The following is a 7,274-nucleotide window of genomic DNA, read 5'->3' on the forward strand; positions in this document are numbered from 1 at the left end:
TAAACTCTGGGGATACAGTGGTCATTACAGTAACCACAGTGGACACTATCGTATTCCATATGTACAAGTTGCTAAGAAAAGAAATCTTAAAAGTTCTCATCACAAGAAAAAAAATGCAACTCTGCAAAGTGATAGATCTTCACTAAACTTATTGTGAACATATAGTCCGTTGTGGTGATTATTTTATACTGTATACATATATCAAGTCATTACATTGTACACCCTCAGCTAATAGGTTATACATCAGTTCTATCTCAATAACACCGGGGAAGAGTTCCTTTGATGGGTCTTGCTGCAGAGGAGAGCAAAGAAATTACGTAGCAACTGGCAGAAGAGGTAGGGTCAAGGTAAGTTTTTGTTCAGCTCTGGTTTAATTTAGTTTTCTAAAAAAGATTCAAAGGCATTAGGGATTGTGTGTGCGTGTAAGAACACAACATGAGATCTACGATCTAACCCTTGAGATTTTCAGGTACACAGCACAGTGTTGTTGTCTCTCAGCACAGGGTTGCACAGCGGATCCCTCGAACTTTATCATCTTGCATAACGGACATGTTATGCTCCTCCATTAGCAAATCCCATCTCTCCCTCCCCCTAACCCCCGGTGATCACTGTTTTATTTTTTGTTTTTATGGATTTGACTCTTTCAGCTGCCTCGCGTATAAGCGGAATCACACAGGGTTTGCCCCTCTGTGACTGGCTTGCCCCAGTTCACGGGATGTTCTCAGCACTCGTCCAGGCTGCGCACAGGTTGCAGGGTGTCCTTCTTTCTTAAGCGTGAGTAATAGTCCGCTGTATGTACACACCACATTGTAAACTCCACTCCCTCTCTCCGGACAGTTAGATTGTTTGCACGTCTTGGCCGCTGTGAATAGTTCTTCCAAGAACATGGGAGTGGGTTTGGTTTCGTTTTACCACGAGAAGAATGCAGCCATGATCCGTCACTTAGCCAATAAATGGAATACTTGCCACGTGGCCACACCTTGCGAGGTGCGGCAGGAGAAACGGAAGTGGAAACAAAATCCTTGCCCTCGAGGCTTTTACAGCCAAGTGAGGGGTAGAAATCATTTAGAGAATCAAATCAGGGAACCCCTGCCAAACCCAGGAGAAAGGCCCATAGGCGGGAGTGAAAGTGGGTGGGGTACAGGCTGCCGGTGCCTTGGGAGCTCAGGGCAGAGACAGAGTGGAGATGACATTTGGTCAAATCCAGTGGAAGGCAGTTATCAACTACTAGGAGTCTCACAAGGTGCCTGGTGCTCTAGACCACGTAGGAAAGGACACGAGGTGCTGTCATCTGTGCTTCCTGGCTCCGGTGCCACCCCCAGCCTCGCCGTATGGTGCAGGAAGGGCTCAGCGAGGGTCAGGCTCCCTCCCAGCTCAGCCACCTCCAGTTACCTACCTTACGGGAGCCCTAACATGGGGATCGTAGTTGTGAGAGAGAAGCCAGTGCTAGGGACGTAGCAAGCACTCACTTATGAACTATTCTTTGAAATTGTGTTGTTGGGATGACAAGCCTTGACAACCTCCTAGTTCAGGGATCCATTCACCTGGCTGACTGCCTTGCTGGAGTCTGAGCTCCTGGAGGGCCTGGACTGAATCGTTTTCATCTGTATATTCCCAGGGTCTGGATTATGGTAAACACTTGGTTATATTATGGCCAATACTGTCACCTCGTTGGAGAGCTTTCAGAAGCATCTTCCTTGCCCAGGTGATGAGATGCTGATTCCAATCTATTAATTGAGCACCTGCCACTGTGTGGGGGGAGCCATGTGGGTTGCAAAGAGGCCTAAGTCCATCTCTTCCTAGTCCAGCAGGAAAACCAAGGCAAAGGCGTGGGTGATGCTGGGCACCTCACAGGTGGGCACTCCCAGGGCTGGGGGGCCCAGGGCAGGAGAAACTGGCCTCCCGTGCCCTTCCTCCCCTACCTCAGCTCCCCTCAGACCTTCACTCTCCCCTTGCCACCTGGGTTAACCCGGGAGAGGCATCCCCAAAGCACCTGGTGTTTCCAGGGTCTCTTTTCCCTGTCGAGCTTGTATCGAGATACAGTTCAAATCAATCAAGGAGCAGATATGAAGGAGCATATTTTTGAGGGCTTAGGTTTAGATTGGAATGGGCCTACTAGATGTTATCCAAAACAGACTTCGAATGATTCCGCCTCATAAGCCACTGTGGCCAGAATAATTCTCTAGCTGGTGAGGTAATTATAGTTCTCTTCAGCTTTCTGGTATCTTCACTGTAACGGGAGATTCTTGATGATCTGTCCTTATGGAGAGATGTACAAGTAATCCCAAATATAGATAAGTCCACTATTTCTGTTGGACCCTGGGAGGTAGCTCAGAGTTCCTGGTGAAAATGTAGTTCATCTGCTTAATTTAGAATCATAAGAAAGTTCACGCCAAATGATGACGTTGTGAAACAAAGGCCAGCCCAGACCGTTTCGAAGACATGTCCATTTTCCTAATAACATCCTCAAAATTCTCTGCTGCCTGTTCTAGGCAGAGAGAGACAGTGCCGCTTTAATGTTGATGCTTAACACCAGCCCGGGCAGGACCATCTTACCCTTCCTTTCTGACCAGCACTTCATTGCAGTAACACTGGCTTTGGGGTCTCCCGAGAGAATCTCTTTGACCACCTCATGTAATCAGTGGCTTTAGTTCTTGTCCAGGGAATACACCAGAACCTCCTCAGTATTAGCTATGAAAATGTCCACCAGGCTGGATGACCTGCAGCATTTTCAAGATTTTCTTTCTTCCCCAGAAAAATACAAATATTAACACCCTCCACTCCTGTGAGATATCACAGGATCCATTTTTTTTTTTTTTTATAAAGCAGAAGAAGGTCCTTACTAGTTGCTAAGCACTGTGCTAGGTGTTTGGGATACAAGCAGGGATAAAAGTCCATGGTCCATGACTGAGAATTTATCAGATAAATGGCTGGTCTAGACAAGGGTTCAGACTCATAAACGAGCACCCTAAGAGAGTTTGAGGGAACAGGGCAGCCACATGCACGGACAAGGCAGGAGAACCAAGGAGCCCACGGTCAAGTCTGTCTCATTTAGGGCAACGAGGAGATCCTTAACTTGACACATGGACAGTGATTGGAGATTTCTGGGTTCATAACCATGGAAAAGAGGGCTTGATGATTGAGGGGGATAGGAATCCCAGATAGAGGGAGCAGCAACCAATGGCAGGGGTCTACAACCACCAGGCATGCACCCCTGGCATGCGGTGGGTTGTCTCTCAGGTCTATGCCCGCTTGCCAGGTTTCCTGTAGATTAGAAACCATAGTAGAGACCAATCAGAGTTGTGTCTGAGCCCCCCTTTCATGTCCACAGTGCAAAAGGAAGTGTAGGTGCCCAGTAACCCCACATTCTCTGGGGGTATCATTGGCTCCCCCATTCCCCTCACCTGCCCACTTTGCACAACATTTGAACCCAGTGTCTAGTGTGGCAGCACCATCTCTATCCAGGGACGTCTTCAGGAGAGGACTCTCTGACATCCCCCGACTTGCTGTGGAATTATAAGGGTGTCATGAGCAGAGCGAGTGGATGTAATAGACGGAGCAGCTGAGTGACTCTATCTGATGCTGAAGGACTGCATCATGGGGAAGATGGGGGGACATCCCACAGTCACTATTCACTCATGTACCTAACTTCGAAATTCTCTTTGGGAACTGCATAGACAAAGCTGCTTTACCTTCCATAACACAAAATGCTGGGCAACATACACAGCAAATGAAAGTGGCCTTTTTAGTCACAGTCAATATTTTAAAAAATTTGACGGTCAGACTCGGTTCCATTCAAGAACCTACTTCCTGTTTTCGGTTTACTTCGTCGAGGGGGAGGGACAATTCGCCAATGACTGTTTGCAGCGAACACCAGCCAGGACTAAGCATAGCTGACGCTCAGCAACTGCCTAGCCCCAAAGGGGCGATGTTGCACACGCCACAGCTTCTGACTCCTGCCTTCCCCACCATCGGCTTTCAAACTTCATTTCACTGGTTGTCCAAAGGCAAATCCTTGTTTCGGTTCTTCATTGACACTATCCTTCTCTCTGTTTACGCATTTTCTTGATTGACATCTGTTTGTTCTTGCTCGACAAAGAGTCTACAGTTGAATACAAGCGGGAAGGGGTGTTGGGAGGCAACAGTGCAGGAGAGGTGATCAGAACCAGCCAGGACACTGAGAGCAGGAAGGGATATATGGGCTGGAAAAGGAAATGTCTGGGGGCTCCCACGTGGCTCGCTTAGGGAACGCAGTGGATGGGGAGGCCCAGAACCAGTGCAGGAGGAGAAAGGGCTCTCTTTGGAGTTTGTTGGGTTGAAGGTACCCGCGGGACATCCAGGTGGAGATGTAGCAGACCACGGCTTATGAAGGTCCCAGGTTCCGGAGTGAGAATGACAGATGGAGCCCAAGATGTGATTCTCTCTGTACCCCCACACACATGTGATAGAGTCCAACCAATTGCTCCTTCCCCAAAGTCTGCAATGTCACACCAGTGACCAAGGAAACATGTTTATTTTGATATCAGTTTCTCAAATCCCGCCTTTCATCTTTTCTGCCAGAAACAGACCAAGAATGCAAAACAGGAAGAATTAAAGTCCACGGAGGAACCAAGTAATAATAAATCCACGTTGCTGGGTGCCACGACCACTCAGAACAGCGATCTGCTCTAGGTGGCCCTTGGGCAGAACTAGGTATCCTGAAGGTCTTGGGAGAAGGAGACAGATGGCAATTTTAGCAACTTACCACGTGGTTCTCGATATTTTACACTGACAATAGATGGTCCTGGTGCCTCTAGCCCAGGGTGCCTGTGGTGGTCCAATCAGTTAGCAGGAGAGTCATCTGAGAGATGAGCAAATCGTCCTGGCACTGAGGACGGCTGGGAAGGCGAGAGAGCACGCACCGCGTGCGGCATTGGTGATGCGGTGGCCCCGAGTGGTGCTCGTCTATGTCCCAGTGGCTCTGCTGAACGGGGAAGCTGGAAACACCAGTGTTGATTCCTTTCCTGAGCCAGAGCACGCCAGCAGCTGAGAAGCCACACTTCTCTTGTCTTCTTAGCCAAACCACGCTTTGGTCCATTCTATCACTGCCACCTCCCAACTGGACACCAGCGTCCCTCTACCACCTGCCACTCTACCAGACGGGCCCAGCTCTGCTGCTGTGGGAGGGGTGGTGAAGACTGGGCTCTCCCAGCCCAGCTCGGGAGAAGGTAGAAAAGCAGAGCCCCCCAGAGGGGAGCAGAATTAACTGGGAACTCGGCCTCGGCAGACAGGCCAAGGGTTGATGAAGGCTCATCATCAATCAAACACTGCTGTTGAGATTATTAGTTTGGGGAAACTCTTTGTAAAAGCTGCAAAAACATTAGATATGAAAGTGGGGTGCAAATTCCAACCTGATTGACTCGGTTTAAAAATTAAATGAGAAAATGTGGGAAGTCAGGCTACCCAATGCCTGGAATTTAATAAACGCCTAATACCTGGCAGTAATGGTCACCATTTGGAGAGTGTGGAGAAGAGGTGGTTACGATCACCCCTCAGCCCAGCGTTTGAATCCCGTCTTCACCCCTTAGCGACTATGAAACAGAGGGCAGGTTATTTAACATCCCAAAGCCAGTTTTACTACCTCTAAAACAGGGTTAACAATATCCACTCCTGGGTTACTGTGAGTCTTAAGATCATAAAGTAAGTAAAAGGCTTTAATTTTTTTTTAATCCCCACCAATGACATGTTTATTGATTTGAGAGGGAGAGGAAGGGGGAAAAGAGAGAGAGAGAGAGAGAGAGAGAGAGAGAGAGAGACATCAGTTGGTTGCCTCCTGTATGTGCCCCAACCAGGGATCAAACCCGCAACCTAGGTATGTGCCCTGACCAGGAATCGAACCCGCAACCTTTTCGGTGTATGGGATGACACTTTAACCAACTGAGCCAACAGCTGTGGCTAAAAGGCTTGAATTTGAGGTAGTGTTAGTGTTATTTTTGTAAATACCTGAACATAGTGTTTTGTTTTGTTTTCATGCTTTATATTTCTGGAGAAAATACCCTTTGGTAGGGTCAAAAGTAGGTTCTAATTGTACCATCCCTGGTCTCTAAACTACAGTGACTCTCAGCTACATGTTGACCTAGACTGGGGTTGACAAGTCTTCTGTAAAGGGCTAGAGAGGAACCATGGTCTATGTGGGCCATACAGTATCTCATCTCCCCTGCTCCCCAGCTCTACCATCAGGCCAAAAAGCAGCCAGAAACTGTAAGTAAACAAATGGGCATGGCCATGGTCCAATCAAACTTTATTTAAAAAAACAGGAAGTTGGCCCAGTTCAGCCTGGGGTCCTAGTCTGCTGAGTCCTGTCTTAGACGTACTCATGGAGCTCACCTTCCATGTAGGTGCTTATTGATGTGACATGATTAGAGGAAAAGCAAGCAAGGACCTCATGCCCCCACTCTCATTCCCCAAAAGGTGCTGAGTACTAGAAATTACACTATTAGAAAGTCATTGCTTTAAAAAAAAGAAAGAGAAACGTCATTGCTTTGAATTAAGCATTGATCCACGGAGAAAGGAGAGAGGCCTGTCAAAATGCAAATTAAAAAACAAACAAACAAACAAAAAAACAGATAAAGACTCAGATTTACTTTGAATTGGAATATTGTGTACCCTTTGAACTGACTGGCCTGGTAAGCACCAAGCACCTGGAGGGAGGAGATTATAAAATGGGTATAGGAAAGGGGCAGGGAACAGACTTGACTAGGACTTCCAGGTCTTCCAGATGAAACCTCTCCCCTTAGACTCCTTGCCCTTCTGCATTCCACCCCCGACTTCCAAGCCAAGATTTCTTTGTTGCAACGAGCAAAGCAGAAGAGTGAATCCTTCATTGTCTCTTCCTGAGACAGCGCACAGCGGCTTTTCATAACTCTGAAGGCTTGGATCCTCAATTTCTAGTTCATCTCTTAGAATAGATGTACAAGGGAAATGCCACCTCTGTCCTCCAGGCTGGGGATGCAGATCGATGCTGATACTGCTGTGAGGGTCCTTCTCTTCCCTTCCCAATCTCCCAACCCCGCCTCCCCCTCCTGCCCCCAGGGGTAGCCCACTTCTTTCCAAAAACTGGGCCAAAGTATCATAATTCAGGGTAGGTCTGGGGGCAAAGGCTATTTTAGTGTAAGGTCAAAATTATGTTAAGGACAAAATACCAATCTCATGTGTGGATCCAGTGAGGGCTACTGACCTAGATTAATCCTTGTAGTATGGGAAACATTGGGCAGTGGAGACATCCTCAGCATGGG

This window comes from Molossus molossus, unplaced genomic scaffold, assembly GCF_014108415.1.
Source record: "Molossus molossus isolate mMolMol1 unplaced genomic scaffold, mMolMol1.p scaffold_m16_p_20, whole genome shotgun sequence".
Taxonomy (NCBI): Eukaryota; Metazoa; Chordata; class Mammalia; order Chiroptera; family Molossidae; genus Molossus; species Molossus molossus.